The sequence below is a fragment of the Odocoileus virginianus genome, chromosome 11 (assembly GCF_023699985.2).
Source record: "Odocoileus virginianus isolate 20LAN1187 ecotype Illinois chromosome 11, Ovbor_1.2, whole genome shotgun sequence".
Classification (NCBI taxonomy): Eukaryota; Metazoa; Chordata; class Mammalia; order Artiodactyla; family Cervidae; genus Odocoileus; species Odocoileus virginianus.
The window spans coordinates 35,305,846-35,322,674 of record NC_069684.1 but is presented as its reverse complement, the minus strand read 5'-3'; the positions used below and the strand labels follow the sequence as shown (position 1 = coordinate 35,322,674).

Genomic DNA, 16,829 nt, shown 5'->3' with positions numbered 1-16,829 from the left:
CTGTGATCTATACTCCATCTTTCCAGTTGCCCAGGCAAAAGACGCTGGGGTCATCCCCGGCTCTTTCTCTCACACTCGACATCCAGTCTCTCGGAAAATTCTTTCAGTTTGGTGACGTGAGAAGATGCTCTGGATTTGACTGTTCTCACCACCTCCCCTGCTTCCTCTCTCGACCAATTACTGTAATAACCCCCTGGGGAGCCTCCCTTTTGCTCTTCCAGAATCTTCTCAACACAGCAGTCACACTGATCATTTAAAAAAATAATAATAATTAATTTTATTTTGGACTGCATCGGGTCTTAGTTGTGGGATGTAGTTCCCAGATGAGGGATTGGATCCAGGGAAGCCTTACATTGATCTTTTTAATCATGAATCAGATCATGTCACTCTTCTGCTCGAAACCTCCCAAGGCCCCCATTTCGTTGAGGGGAAAAAGCTGAAGTTTGTTCTGTTACCGAGTCTAAGCCTGTACTGCTCACCTGACAGGCCAATAATTGAGACATGAGTTGTTGGGGCAAGGAATCAGTTTATTCAGAAAGCAAGCAAACTGAGAAGATGGTGGACTCACGCTGCCAAGAACCATCTTCCCCGAGTAAGAATTCTGGCTCTTTTTATACTAAAAGGGGAGGGAGCAAACTCAAACACAATCTGCTTCCACTCAGACTCCAGAGGGGACATGTTCATTTCTGCACATCACCCTGCAGTCAGCATCACTGACTCAATGGATGTGAATCTGAGCAAACTCTGGGAGATGGTGAAGGGCAGGGGAGCCTGGCATGCTGCAGTCCATGGAGTCACAAAGAGTCGGACACGACTTGGTTACTGAACAACAACAAGGCTGCAGCCATTGACCGATGGACCTGGTCAGGATGTTTCCTGTGAGCTAACAAAGGTGTTTTAGCTTAATGCTCATTACCTGGGAAGTAGGGTTCCCAGAGCTGGGCTATTATATATAATTTAAGCTTATGGGCACCATCCATGCAGTGATTAACTTCCAGCCACTTTACCCAGGGAAGGATGATTGAGCTGTGTGTCAGCAAAGAGGAGTCTGCAATGCCAGACTGCAGCCCCATTTAATTTTTTTATTGTGGTAAAATACACATAATAAGTTTTCCAGGTGGCCCTAGTGGTAAAGCATCCACCTGCCAATGCAGGAGACTCGAGTTTGATCCTTGGGTCTGGAAGAAAATGGAAAATGGCAACCCACTCCAGTATTCTGAAAAATCTCATGGACAGAGGAGCCTGGCGGGCTACAGCCCATGAAGTTACAAAGAGTCAGACATGACTGACTGAGAATGCATGCATGAAAAATACATATAACATGAATGTTACCATTTACAATCATTTTAGAGTATATACTTCAGTGGCATTAGAGGCATTCACCATGCCGGGCAACCACCATTATTGTTTAGTTCCAGAAGTTTTTCTTCACCACCAAAAGAGACCCCACACCAATTAAGCAGCTGCTTTCAGTTCTTTCTTCACTCCAGCCCCTGGAAATTACTTGTCTGCTTTCTGCCTCTATAGATATACCTATTCTGGACATTTCTTTTTTTAATTAAAAATTTTTAAAAAAAGTTTTTGACTGTGCTGTGAGGCTTGCAGGATCTTTGTTCCCCAACCAGGCATTGAACCCACACCCCCTGCAGTGGAAGTCCTAACCACTGGACTTCCAGGGAAGTCCCTCTGGACATTTCATATAAATGGCCTGCGTGTGTGTGCTGTCATGTCTGACTTGACATGCAGGATAATATTTTGAAATACATGGCATACAAAGCTTGCATGATATCCCTAACAAAGAGTTAACCTCCTTGAGGAATTAGGCTATCAACCAGATTATGACATCTGATGTAAGAAAAGTAATTTCAACCGTAAAATTAAGCAATCTGACATGATAAACAATGGAAGGCTTGACTTGACATTCCACATGGATCAGAATACAAGGGCATATAAATGGAATCATAGACTGTGTTGCCCTTTGTGTCCAATTTCCTTCTCTGAGCATGTCTTCAGGGTTCACTGGGGTTGTGCCGAAACTTGATTCTTCTGAATGGCTGAGCAACATTCCATTGCATGGCTGTGCTTCCTTGTGTTCAGTCATCTGTCTATGGACACCTGGGTGGTTTCCACTTTTTGTGAACAGTGCTGCTAAGAACATTCTTGTACAAGTTTCTGTTTGACGTGTTTAAAAGAGTAAACGGTAAGTCCTACCTAGAAGAACAAAACACCAATTGCCCAAGAACAGGAAAGTTCTGTGACCCAAATCTGGAGTTTTCCCTCATTCTCATCTCAGTAAGGACCAATGGTGTGATGCAGTTCTTGGGAAAACCAATGAATGAATACACTCATCAGAGCATCTTGTGCTCTGTTTGGACCACAGACCAGATGCACGTTGGCTGTTTAATATTAGAGGTAGCAGTGATTGGAGAATAAGTCCCCCCTTACCAAAAGTACCAGCCTCTTCATCTCCTGGGATGGTCAGTCATGAGCATTGACGGATTATGAGTTCCACCATCAAGGTTCAGATCCTTGGGTTCAAATCCCAGTTCTGCTATTTCCTGGGGTTTCCCAGGTGGTGCTAGTGGTAAAGAACATGTCTGCTAGTGCAGGAGACATGAAAGGTGTGGGCTGTGTCCCTGGGTAGGGAAAATGCCCTGGAGGAGGACAGAGCAACCCACTCCAGTATTCCTGCCTGCAGAATCCCATGAACCCCTCCCATGGAGCAGCCTGGCAGGCTACAGTCCATAGGGTTGAAAAGAGTTGGACACGATGGAAACAACTTAGCATGCACGCTACTTCCTGACTGTATGGTCAGGTTTGTCACTTAACCTGTCCAACCCTACTGTCCACTCCTTATAATGAAAACCTCGTGGGTGGTTGTTTCAGGGGGAATAAGATAATGTGGCTGAGTCCTCCAGCAGTATCTGCTATGTGGAAGATGCTCCACAGACATTTAAAAAATATATTTCTTCATTTGGCTGTGCTGGGTCTTAGTTGCTGCACTCGAGATCTTTGCTCTTCAATCTTCACTGTGACATGGGGACTCTTTAGCTGTTATTGTTCAGTCCCTCAGTCATGTCTGGCTCTGACCCCATGGACTGCAGCACGCCAGACTTCCCTGTCCTTCACCATCTCCCAGAGTTTGCTCAAACTCATGTCTTTTGAGTTGGTGATGCCATCCAACCATCTCATCCTCCGTCGCCCCTTTCTCCTTCTGCCTTCAACCTTTCCCAACATCAAGGTCTTTTCCAATGAGTCAACTCTTCGCATCAGGTGGCCAAAGTATTGGAGCTTCAGCTTCAACATCAGTCCTTCCAGTGAATATTCAGGACTGATTTCCTTTAGGATTGACTGGTTTGATCTCCTTGCAGTCCAAGGGATGCTCAAGAGTCTTCTCCAATACCACAGTTCAAAAGCATCAAAGCTCAGCCTTCTTCACAGTCCAACTCTCACATCCATACATGACTACTGGGAAAACCATAGCTTTGACTCTACAGACCTTTGTCGGTAAAGTAAGGTCCCTGTTTTTTAATACGCTGTCTAGGTTAGTCATAGCTTTTCTTCCAAGGAGCAAGCGTCTTTTAATTTTATGGCTTTAGTTGTGGCATGTGAACTCTTAGTTGAGTAATGTGGAATCTACTTCCCTGACTGAGGATTGAACCTGAACTTCCTGCATTGAGAGTATGGAGTCTTAGCCACTGGACCACCAGGGAAGTTCCTCTCCATGGGCATTTGCAGAGACCTGGGATTCTGGAATGACCAGGGGAGGTGGTCAGGATGGTCCCAGGGCTCCAGGATTACCTGCTAAGTCACATGGCTTTGCTTCTCAGGTTGAATGTGCTTTAGGCAGAAACATCACGACACAAAGCAGTTTCCTCTTACAGCCTGATAAAGAGGATCCAGGGAGGGCAGAAAAGCAGGCCAGGAGCGGGAAGAAAACTCACGCTCAGCTAGAACATGTGATTCCATGAGTATCTCAAATATGCTCGATCCAGCCAAGATCGTGTCTGCAATCAGGCCGATGAGAAGTCCTTGCACAAAAATAGCACCCTTGGAGATAAGAGGATGTTTCTCACCGGGAGAATTTTCTTTTGGGTCTTCACATAGTTCACCAGTGACTCTGGAGGGAATTTTGAGGAATAAAGGCAATAAAAGTGATGAAGAGGTTGGAGGGCCTGATTATGAGCGAAGATGAAACGACAGCTTGGCCGTAGCATGAGTTTCGGGGAGTCGCGGCCTCCATCTGGCAGATGCAGAGGGTCCCAGATGGAAGGAGAGGTTGGAGGAGTCTGGGAGGGTGTAAGTAGGAGTAATGGTGTGATATTTTGAAAAGAAAGCGATAGGCTGTGGATAAGATGGTTTCTGGGCAAAGAGCCTGTTTAGGAAACTAATAGCCTCCCAAGGGCGGTGGACCTGCCTCATGGCTCGTTAAGGCAAACATTTGACAAGATCAAAGTCTTAGAAGCTGCTCTGTTGGGAGTGACCACCTCCTCCCCAACTTAGACGCTTCATCTCCACACCCCTTGTCTTTTTCAGAAGTTTGAAAGTGCCATGTGGGTTTGCAACCCAGGTCTTCAGGGTGGTGGATGGAGTTCTGTCCTGTGAACATAGGCTCAGAGGAGAGCTTAGCAAGGAGGAGCAGAGAGATGAGCTGGCTGGAAAGCACCTTTATCCTCCCAGGGAGCAGAGGATGGAGGGTGCTGTTGAATACTGGGGTAAACAACACATGTGCTTCTGGCCTCTGGTCTGAGCCAAGCAGATATTGGGACGGTTCTACCTGGGCCATTTTCTTTGATTTCTATGGTTCCTCTGCCCACTGGGTTGTGATGCGTCAACTTTCTGGTTGACAAGGCAGTTTCATGTATATTACCTCCTTTATCATTGTTACCATTTGAAGCTGACTTTTAGAGTGGCAGAAGTATTTGCATCATCTTGTCTGTTCCCCTGATTTGCTGGTGAGAATATTGAGGCCCCCAAAGAGCAAGTGACTTGATCTGAGGCAGCTGGTGCTTCCAGACCTCATGTGTGGAATGCTGGAACCACGCATGTGAGTCCATGCCCATGACACATATGAGAACAGTGGTTTGGTGAACTCCAGAAGGTTGCCTCTAGGAAGAGAAATGGGTGGCTGGGGGTGGACAGGGGTTGGAGAGAGACTTACTGTATTTGCCCACGTACATTTAAGATTTTTAAAAATATGTTTATTTACTTTTCTGATCTGGAAGTTGCCCCTTTCTTTCTTTTTATTTATTTGGCTGCGCCGGGTCTTAGTTGCAGCATGTACATCTAGTTCCCTGACCAGGGATTGAACCTGGGCCCCCTGAGTTGGGAGCACGGAGTCTTAGCCACTGGACTACCAGGGAAGTCCCAGAAGTTGCCCCTTTCTGAGAGCAGAGACCATTTGGAATGTGATCCACTCCTGCGTCTAGAATTCCACCTGCTCCTTTTCCCAGAAGCCAGTCAGCTCTCACGAGGGAGGCAGCAACCTCTGAGGTGGTGATGTGGCCACAGGGGCCTCAGGAAAGCTCCCTTTGGCTGGTGATCACGTTGTGGTCGGTGGTCTGAGTGGAAGGGGCAGCTCGGGTCCTGGAGCCACCATCCCCTCTCACTGGTAGAACTAGAGACTCTTTACCCACTATTGGGTTTCCTTGTGCTGCTTTTCTTTCAGGAACAAACTGTTCATTCAAAGGCAGGTGTAAAAACCTTGTTTTGTGGGTCGGGAAGGCCACTTCTCGCTGCTCCATTGGAGGGACCCATTTGGCTCCTGGAGTCACTATTGATGGCTGGTGGACGGAGACGAAGCTGACCAGCCTGGGAGCCCCACAGCCCTGCACACAGCCCTTGGATTGGCTGACCTCTGACCTCTGAGGCAGCTTGTTGGCAGATGGGCTGGCTAAGGGTAAGACCACAGCCAGACTGCTGGGATACAAACGTCACCCTGCCGCTTAGCAGCTGTGTGACTTTGGACAACTTACTCAACCTCTCTGTGCACCGTGCCCCAGCTTCCATAGCATGTGGTAATAATAATGCCAACTCTACCAAGCTCTTATGAGAATGAAATGCTTTGGTAGTTGCTCTTAGGACAATGCCTGGCACAGAGGTTCTGTAAGTTCTTGTCACATAAACTGAAGCAAAGAGGGTGATCCTCAGCGGGACTCCGGCTCTCTCTCCGGTTCCAGGGTACACTGTGCTCTTCTGGTGCTTAGCAATTTTCTCTTTTTTTTTTTTTGGCAGCGCTGTCTGTCTTTGTGGGATCTTAGTTCCCCGGCCAGGGATTGAACCCAGGCCCTTGCAGTGAAAGCGCCAAGTCCTAACCACTGGACTGCCAGGGAATTCTCTGGCACTTAGCTATTTTTTCAAAAAAGATTTGTCAATTTTATTGATTCTTTTGCCGGAGTGGGGGGGGGGATCAGTTTCTTGCATTGAATTTCTCTACTGTTTTCCTATTTTCAATGTAATTGAGTTCTGCTATTTATTAGTTCCTTGTTTATTTACTTATTTGGCTGCACTTGTCTAAGCTGCAGTATTTGGGATCATCAGTCTTCCTTGCAGCATGTGGGATCTTTAGTTGTGGCATGTCAGATCGAGTTTCCTGACCAAGGACCAAAACCAGACCCCTTGCATTGGGAGTCTGGAGTCTTAGCCAATGGACCACCAGGAAATACCCTGGTGCTTGGCTATTTTTAACTTATATTATTGTTATTGGATCCAGGGTGGACATTGTCTTAAATATCTGGGCCCCACACAACTACCTAGCACAGCATCTGGTTCATAGCAGCTCTGGGTGAGCATTAATGAATGAATAAGTAAATGAAACATCCCCCTTCTGCCACATTAATAGACTGTTCCTGGAACAATGAATCCCTAAGAAGCAACCTTTGACTTGTCCGCTGCGGCATCTGGGTCTGGTTGGGAACGTGTAGGGTCACTATATGATCTCAAGAGAGGCGCATGAGGCATGCAGGTGCTTCAAATCTAGGCAGGTGAGCGGCTTGGCTTCTCAGAGTGACACGGAGCAGGACCTTATGGTCCAGTCCCCTCCGCCCTCTGCCTGTCTTTTGACTGTGGACAAACTTTAGTCAAAGAATAAGTTTAATCAGAGAAGTAAGAAACACAGAAACAAAGGAAAACAGTCAAAGGAGACCAAATAATGATGATGTAGTCACTGAGCATAGTCGAGGACCTTTAGTTCCTTCTCAAGGGCTAGAGGTACTATTCTGAGCCACATCCTGAGAGCTGTCTTAGATACTGAAACCCAGTACTTATCTATTTCTCCACACTGAAACCAGGTGGAGAAAACTACATGGTGAGCAGACTGCATTCAGGACACGAGCTGCCGCAATTCCGAGAACTGACCGCAAAGAAATGCGAACAAACTGACCCTGGAGCTGAAGATTAGCTGTACCCAAAACAACCAAGATGACGTTGGTCAGAACAATGATGACCAACTTGAAGATGACTGTCAGAGCTGATTGTCCTGTCTCTGCATGTAGCACGCCCCCTACTTCTCTCTATAAAAGCTCTTGCCCCACTGGTTGCCAGTGTGGGATGGGGAGTCAGCCTTTGGACAGGTGTCCACCACCCTCCCCCAACAGTTGCTGACATCTGAAATAAGCAAACTTTCCTTCCCACCAACCTGGCCTGTTCATTGGCCTTTGAATGGTGAGGAGCCAGACCCCACACCCTCCTTTGGTAACAAGAGGAGGAGGCTTCCAGTCTTCCAGGCCCTAAGCTGCTGACCCCAGGAGAGAATTCAACAACAGGCTTTCCCCATACTGCCAGGAACAGTGGGGTCCATTCTTCCTGATTAAGTCCTAGGATGGGCCGGGTTATTAGAATGCTAGAGTCCTGGTGAGCAGTCAATCTGAGGAAATTAAACCAGCAGCTCCAGCAGGCACCAAGTGTCCAGAGAGACGACTTTTGCTTCCTGACAGGTAACTGGAGGGACTAGAGAAGGAGAACTGTGGGAACAAATAATGCTGCTTATCATTAGGGTAAAGGCATATGTGCACCTTCATCCTTTGACTCAGGAGAAGTAGGGCCTCCCTGGTAGCTTGGATGGTAAAGAATCCACCTGCAAAGCAGGAGACCCTGGTTCAATTCCGGGGTCAGGAAGATCCCCTGGAGAAGGGATAGGCTACCCACTCCAGTATTCTTGGGCTTCCCTGGTGGCTCAGATGTTAAAACATCTGCCTGCAATGCAGGAGACCTGGGTTCGATCCTGGGTTGAGAAGATCCCCTGGCAGAGTGCATGGCAACCCACTCCAGTATTCTTGCTTGGAGAATCCCAATGGACAGAGGAGGCTGGCAGGCTACAGTCCATGGGGTTGCAAAGAGTCGAACAGGACTGAGTGACTAAGCATACAGAGCACAATCAGTCCCTGATTCCCAGGTCAGTCCCTCCCCATCTGTTCACATCTTAACTGGCATCCAGAGGGGTGATCCCTTCTGGGAAACCCAGAAATGAGGAAAGATACTCCTGGGAGGCTCCTGGCCCCATCACACCAATGTCAGCTCCCGAGCCCTTCTCTGCATATGGAGACCTAGACACTGCATCTGAGTGCATGAAGCCAGCTGACCAGAGGCAGGAGAAACCTGACATCACTGCCCTGGCTGCAAGTCAGAATCATAAGTCAGGAAGGGGGACAGCAGATAACCCCCTCTGGCAGCCTCCAGGCTCTCACAGTTAAAGTCATGAATGTGGTCACTATGAGAAGCATTAGACAGGCTTTGGGTGGGGTCCCATGCTAGGGGAGAGACCTTGGTGTTCCCCACATCAACAGTGGGAGTTGGATGCCTTCCTTTGAGCAGGTCACATCTCTCCTAGTGCCCACTCCCCTTCCCCAACCATGAGTTGGGGTGGGTGGTTCTGCAGGGAAGGAAAGTCCCCAGAGCCCAATTTAAGTCAAAGCAAAGACCAATCACTGAAATATTAGATATTGCATCCTTGTATAGGACAGAATGCTTGTCTGGATGAAGGCCACTGCATAAATTTAATCTCTGTATCTTTGGGGAAAATCTTGGGAAATAAACTCTCTTTTCAAGCGGTTCACTTCATTCATTCAACAGATATGTCTTGATGCCTCACCGTGACCTGAGCACCGTACTGTCAGCAGGGAGCCAGGTGCATATTTGGCCTTGAGGATCCATGTTTGGGTGTGTGTGTGTGCAGAGATGAGACGTGGGCAGATAATTAACAATGTGCAGGCAAGTACTGTGACTTAACCACCCGCAGAGCTGTGGGAAGCCTGAGGGACTTGGCTCTTTGCTGGAGGAGAGGTGGGGCACTGAGTCAGGGAAGGCTTTTCAGAGGAGGTAATGCCTGAATTGAGTGATAAAGAATGAGTAAGCATTTGGGGGTCAGGTGGGGTGGGGGTGATGAGAGCATTCTGGGCAGAGGAGGCAGCAAGAGCAGAGATCCTAAGGAAGGAAAACATCGTGTGTGTGTGTGTGTGTGTGTGTGTGTGTGTGTGTGTTTGTGTTTATGAGCTGTGTGGCTGGCATGGTAAACAAGAGTGGGGGGCAGTGGTACAAGGGATGGAGGAGGAGGGAGACAGGGCTGGATCAGGGAGGCTGTATGCTCCTTGCTAAGGAGCTGTATTTTATTTTATTAGGGATGGGGGTATGCAAAGGCAGGTGAGTGAAATGCCACATGTATTGTTTGAGTCTCTTTTAGTCCCATATTACAGAAGCCCAGTTTCAATCAGCTTGAGCACAAAAGGACGTGATGACCTTTCAAAAGTGAAATGTCTTGGGGATAGTTCTGCCTTCAGGCAGAGTTGGATCCAGGTGCTCAGACAATGTGGATAAGAACCAGCCTCCTGCTGAAGTCGAGTCTTATGGCTAATTTATAATTAAAATAATATCTGGGTTTCTGTTCTTTTTTTTAAAAAAACTATTTATTTATTTTGGCTGTGCTGGGTCGTCATTGCTGCCAGGGCTTTCTTCTAGTTGTGGTGAGCAGGGCTACTTACTCTCTAGTTGCTGTGCACAGGCTTCTCAGTGCAGTGGCTTCTCTTATTGTGGAGCACCAGCTCTAGGGCACCCAGGCTTCAGTAGTTGTGGCTCCTGGGATCTGGAGTACAGGTTTGGTTGTTGTGGCACATGGGCTTAGTTATTCCTTGGCATGTGGAATCTTCCTGGATCAGAGATCAAATCGATGTCTCCTGTATGGGCAGGTGGATTCTTTACCACTGAGCCACCAGGGAAGCCCCAGGTTTCTGTTCTTGATCTTCCTACTCCTCTTTGTCCTAGCCCAAATTTGTTTGCAGAATTCATTTGCCGAATCAATAAAAAGTAGTGAACGCCAGGTACTGTGAGCCACAGCTTTCCAATAAGCATCACAGTTGATGTGATGTTCTAGGTTATCTTCCAGGTCAAGATGACCTGTGCACATTATGTTGGCTTCTCAGACCATGGGTTCAAAGACACATATACCACAGATGATTCAGAAGATTAACCCTAGCACCTTTGTTCCCCTTGAGAAATCTCTAACTCAGAGACCAAGTTGGAGTGGATCTGAGACTTGTTTCCCATCCCCTTGCTTGGAGACCTGCAACAAAATCCTTGCTTTGTTGCAAACTCCCACTTTCAGAGTTTGCCTTTCTTTGCATTGGGCATAAGAGCCCTTTGCTTAGATTCAGTACTTTGTCTCTGTTTTCCTCCGGGTGGGTTTCTTTCCCAGATGGGCACTCCTTCCGTGGTGGCAAAGGTGGCTGCCAGTAACCCCAGCCTCCCATTTTGCGGATTCAGCAAGCCAAGCAGAGAGCACCTTGCTCCAGAAGTCCTGTGACTGCTCTCATTGGCTGGGATTGAGTCACAAGCCCATCCCTGAGCCAATCAGAATGACTGATTTGCCAGACTTGGATCATGTGACTTCCCCTGCACACAGTGGGTAGGGCATTCAAGTGGATTGAAGGGAAGGGTAGGGTGGCTTCCCCAACGTAAAATGTGGGTTCTCTGGTCAGCAGAAGGGGAAATGGTGTGCTGGGCAGCTAAAAACAACAGATGTCTAGCTCCATATTGTGTGACTCATTTATATGAAATGTCTAGAGGAGGTAAATCCAGAGGCTGAAGGTAGATTGGTGGTTGCCGGGGGCTGGGTAGAGGGTGAACAGGAGTGATGGTGGTTTAATGGGTAGGGGGTTTCCTTTTGGTGTGATAAAAATGTTTTAGAACCAAATAGAGGTGGTGCTTGCATAACACCCTGAATGTACTACTAAATGCCATTGAGATGTTCACTTTACAGTGGTTAATTTATTATTAGTATTATTTGGTCATGGATTGCTCTGACCATGGATTGAACCCTGTGCCCCTGCAGTGAGAGTGTAGAGTCTTAACCACAGCACTGTCAGGGAAGTCCCAACAAAAGTTAATTTTATGGTATGTGAACCTGGTTGGATAGCATCACTGATTCAATAGACATGAACTTGGGCAAACTCTAGGAAATGGTGAAGGACAGGGAAGCCTCACGTGCTGCAGTCCCTGGGGTCGAAAACAGTTGGACACGACTTAGCAATGAACAACAACAACAAATGTGAATCCTACCTTGGTAAAAAATTAAAAAAAAACAAAAACAGAAAAATGGCACACCCATATTATGAGAATTCCTTTGAAGAAGTATTAGATAAAGGAAAAGTGATTCTTACATTGGTTCCAATTAATGAAAGAATTGGAACCAGGTGTTTCTTCAACTTCAGAAATCAATGTGGATCTGCTGAGTACAAGTGATCAAGTTCATCCTCCTTAAACAAATGAACAGTTCAAAGCTTGGCCCAAATCTAGTTGCAGTAAACCAATTTCTCCTTGCCGACCGTGATGCCTCCAATTGATAAGGTGCATCAGGACACTTTGCAGAACTGGTGCCAACAACTTAATTTGAGTACCAGTGGCCAGAAAATAGAGGTTTATCTGAGACTCCAGAAACATGCTTATCCTGAAAAAGATGAGTAAACTCCTGAATCATCTCAGGAGGCCAGATTTCAGTCATGTTGAAGGAAACACAAGATGGTGACCAAGAGCGCAAGCTTTCGGAAAAGTAGATGAGTGAGAGCAAGGAAGGAACTAATATGGTTGGAGTGATAACTTCAGCTCAGGAAGCCATGCTGGCAGCATGGTCAAGAATTTCTGAGGGACTTCCCTGACGGTCCAGGGTTAAGACTCTGCACCTCCAGTGCAGGGGCCACTGGTTTACCCCTAGCTGGGGAACTAAGATCCCACATGCCCCACGGCCTGGCCAAAGTAAATACATAAAAAGATGTTAAAAAAAAAGAAAAGAATTGCTGCAAGCCATTCAACCTTAGGCTGTGAATTCATGACCCTTTCCTATCTCTGTTCAGTCCATTCTGCCACAAGATTCAGGTGTCCCGTAGCGTGTGGTCCGTGGCAGACTGTTCCCAGCAGACATAGAAGGTTGGGTTTGCCTGCAGTTCCCTGCAGGACAGGCCTGAATCCCTGACATTCTCAGGAGATGTTCTCTCTCTTCCTGCTACCCGCTTGCACTCTCCCATCCTCAGACCTAAAAGATAATATGGTATGCCCTGAATGTGCTAAAAGAAATAAGAAAATTATGAAAGCTTATGCAGTGGGGAAGAGGAAGAAATGTGGCTTGGATACACAATCAATGCTTTTTTTTTAATTAAAAATTATTAATTTATTTTTGGTTGTGCTGTGTCTTCGTTGCTGCTCTCGGGCTTTCTCTAGTTACTGTGAGTGGGGCCACTCTTCTGTGTGGTGCACGGGCTTCTCATTGCGATGGCTTCTCCTGTTGAGGAGCGCAGGCTCTAGGTGCATGGACCTCAGCAGCTACAGCACGCGGGCTCAGTAGTTGTGGCGTTCAAGCTTAGTTGCTCTGCTGAACAGGGAATCTTCCCAGACCAGGGATCAAACCTATGTTCCCTGCACTGGCAGGTGGATTCTTATCCACTGCACAACACTGCTTTTAGATGGTTAATGTCAGGAATTCCCTGGTGGTCCAGTGGTTAGGACTTGGTGCTTTCACTACTTGGCCAAAGGGGGAGGGGGGAAAAAGGAATATAGACGGTCAGTGTCTAAATACAAAATAAATGGTTATCAGAGGGGAATGGGTGAGGGATGGGTGAAATGGGAGAAGAGGGGTAATTGTATGGTAATAGTGGTAACTAGATTATCATGGTCTACTATTTTGCATTGTATACAAATAATGAATTACTCTGCTGTACATCTGTAACATAATGTTATATATCCATTTCACCTCAATTAAAAGAAGATCTGTTAGAAAAAAAGAAACCCAGAACACCATGTATATCAACTCCCCAGGCATCCTGGGACACCTCTTTATTTCACAGGGCTGCCTGGATGGCATGACTCTTCCTTCCTTCTCTCTTCCGTCTTAAACCTCAGAGGGTGGGGGCTTGCTGTGGAGTTGAAGCCGGAGGGGATTTTGGGTGTGGCCGCTGGCAGAGCCACTGCCCACCATCGCGGCCGTGGAGACCTGGATGCTTGGTCCAGAAGCTGAGCTCATGGCTTATCATGAGACCTGGTAGAGCGGGCTCCAGTGGGATGCCAAGGACGTCTTGTTCACTAGCTGTACCTGTTTTCCTCCCGGCTTTGGGTGGTGGACGGGAGCTGCACTCCACACAGCTTAACGCTGCAGCTCCAGCTGGCCTGGAGGACTTGGAACACCGGATTTCCATCATCACTTGGCACTGAGCATGCGCAGATGACGTCACTGCGAAAGGGCGGGTCTCGGGGAAAAGCTATTGGCGCTTGGAATTGTAAAGGGGAAAGAGGGTTTTGGCTCATTCTCTGGGCCTTTCCGGATCCTCTGTGCTAGGGTTTGGGCAGAGCCCAGAGCCGCCCTGGGGCTCTCCCAGAATGAGCTTGCATTTGCTTCTTCAAGAATGGGAGTTTGAATCCAAAAACTCCTCCTTGGGTTGCTGGGCACCAGCTGGCCGCGCCAGGGTGAGGCCCTCTGGTCCCCAGCAGGCCAGGCCCGCTGGACTCATCTGGCCTGGACTCTGGCAGAGCTGTGCTGCCTGCTCCTGCCTTGAGCTGGAGACACGGCTGAACTTAACCCCTGAGTCTGATCTCAGTGATGCTTCAGGGCTTCTCAGGACATGGTTCTGGACCGCAGTCCACTTCCGGCACCCAGTCACCTAGGGTTCAAGGTCCTATTTTCAAAGCTGACCCTGGTTCCCCTCCCCCATCAGCTGACTGGGTCAGAACCTCTGAGAGGGGTTTTTTACAGACTTCTTTCAGGGATTCATATACCAGCTGAAGTTAGAGGATGTCTAGAGGATGGGATCATGTTTTGCTCTGGAAAGCTGAGGATTTCCTACTTGTTTTCCCTCCTACCTGGGTGTGCAGGGTAGGAATTCTCCCAGATGTTGGGCTCTGGCAGAAACCTTAGAGTGGATCCCAGGACTGTGGGGCCTGGATTTGAATTCTGACTTCACCACTTTCCAGCTGGGGACCTCTGGACTAACTACTTTCTTTCCTGCTCCCCAGTTCCCTCCTATCTAAAAAGGGGTTCCCCTGGGAATTCCTTGGTGGTCCAGTGGTGGTGGTGATTGTGTCTGACTCTTTGCAACCCTGTGGACAGTAGCCCACCACATTCCTCTGTCCATGGGATTTCCTCATCAAGAATACTGGAGTGGGTTGCCATTTCCTTCTCCAGGCGATCTTCCTGACCCAGGGCTCAAACCCATGTCTCCTGCATTGGCAGGCAGATTCTTGATCACTGAGCCACCACTGGTTAGGACTTTGCATTCTCACTGCCAAGGGCCCAGGGTTCGATCCCTGGTCTGAACAACAACCACCATTATCACTGGGCTGTCTTTCACAAGAGGGAGCAGAAGGAGAACCCGATCATCTCTCAGCAGTCAGCCTGTGGCCCTGGAGAGGACCAATCTGCCAAGAAGAGCATCCCCAGTGAGTCCAGGGGGCACCCGCCCTGCTGATGTATTGCCTCACTCCACGCCCTCCTGGCTTCCAGAGGCTGGAGCCCTGGGAGGCCCCTGGGAGGGAGTGGGAGCAAGGAGCGGGCTGGGCAGGGCAGCGGCCGGCCCAGGGTGAAGAATGCAGGCTGCTGTGAGGAATCAGGGCACGTGGGCCAGCGGCTGCCTGCTGACACATCACACCCCAGAGGCAGGACAGCGGTGACCTCACGCTGGTGTCAAACGTTCGGGGCCCCTCCCGGCACTGCCGATGCCTCAGCGTTGCCCAGAGGGAGCCGCCCCCTCCCCACCCTGCCCAAGTTTGCTCTTCCCTTCCCTGCACACACAGCGGGACAAGCTCACCACCCGAGCCAAGGCTTCAGTGGAGGTTTATAATTTGGATGCTCTGGGACGGGCGAGGCCAGCAGTTTCCACTTCCCCGAGGGCAGCCACATTGTAAATCCTGGAATACGCACCCGCACATCTGCCACAGCTGCCGGGGGAGGGTGTGATGGGCTTCGCGGGGACCGTTCCCAGCGTTCCCAGGGCTGGAGTCTGGGCCTCTCCTGCCTCCGTCTATATAAACAGTGGCTTACAGTTGGGGAAACTGAGGCCCAGAACTGCTAAGGACCTGCTACACACCTCCAAGTCAAAGCTTCTTGGCAACAGAGCTGGGACTGGAATGGAGAATTTATCTTGGACCAAGTTCTGGTCTATGTCCTGGACCAGGGTTGTCATCTTCTCGGTCACTGCTGCAAATCTCAGCTCCCCTGATCCCGGATCCAGGATGTGTCCCTCCTGAGTCAGGGTGCTGTGGTTCCTGGTTTCTAAAAGCCACTGTTATTTTCTTGGCCCTCACCTTCTGACCTCTGAAAGCCCCTGACCTGTCTTCCTATGGTTCTGTCCTCCTGTGGTGGTGGTTTAGTCACTCAGTCGTGTCCAACTCTTTGCGATCTCATGGACTGTAGCCCGCCAGGCTCCTCTGTCCATGGGATTCTCCAGGCAAGAATACTGGAGTGGGTTGCCATTTCCTCCTCCAGGGGATCTTCCCAACCTAGGGACTGAACCTAAGTCTCCTGCATTGACATGCGTGTTCTCTACCACTGAGCCACCAGGAAAAATCCCATGGACAGAGAAGCCTGGGGGGCTACAGTCCATGGGGTCGCAAAGAGTCAGACACAACTAAGCGACTGGTCACACACGTGCACCTTCTGGAAGTGAGTAATCTACCTTTAGCAGTGATTTTAGTTCCACTATTGCCCTCTGTGTCCACCCCACCTTCAGAGAGAGTTTTCTTGAGACTCTGGCTTTGGGTTCTTAATGTTTCAACAGACGACGCTGAGCAAGGATTTTTGAGAATCTACCGACTCAGGGATCTGTTCTCCACGCTAGATGGAGGCCAGGCGCCTGAGTCTCCAGGGAACAGGCAGCCCCAACCTGGGCTTTGTCCCCCATGCTCCCCTGTGGGTGAGCCAAGTCCTCGCACGGGCTTCGACAAGCATCTGGAGCAACGGGCAGGGCCACTTTGAGCTCCCCAAGGCTCCTGCTTGTTTATTTTACCATCATAACTTGAAGCCAATATTTAAGCATTACCAAGGCAACAGCCCAAATCTCCCAGCCCTTGGCCCCCGTCCAGCTCCACATGGTGGGGACAAGGGCAGGAGGGGAGTGAGGAGAATGAGTCAACCATTCCCCCACCCCCCGACCACCTGGGAAAACAGTGACCCAAAAATCAGATCCCAGCTTCTCTCACGGGGTAATTGTTCTTTTCCATGGGTCTACGACTCAGCGTTTCTCACACAAGAGGAACAGAATCAAGCAAGACCTCTGTCCCTATATTTTATTTTGTTTTTGCAGTTATGGTTGGAGATGAGAGGTTTTTCAAACATTTTATTGAAGCTTAAGGTACACAAA

The 16,829-nt window shown here is 48.7% G+C and overlaps 1 pseudogene; it reads left to right on the top strand.

The window, feature by feature from the left end:
* The first annotated feature begins 11,583 nt into the window (after positions 1-11,583).
* On the top strand, positions 11,584-12,637 carry LOC110141538 (developmental pluripotency-associated protein 2 pseudogene; annotated as a pseudogene).
* Positions 12,638-16,829: the final 4,192 nt, after the last annotated feature.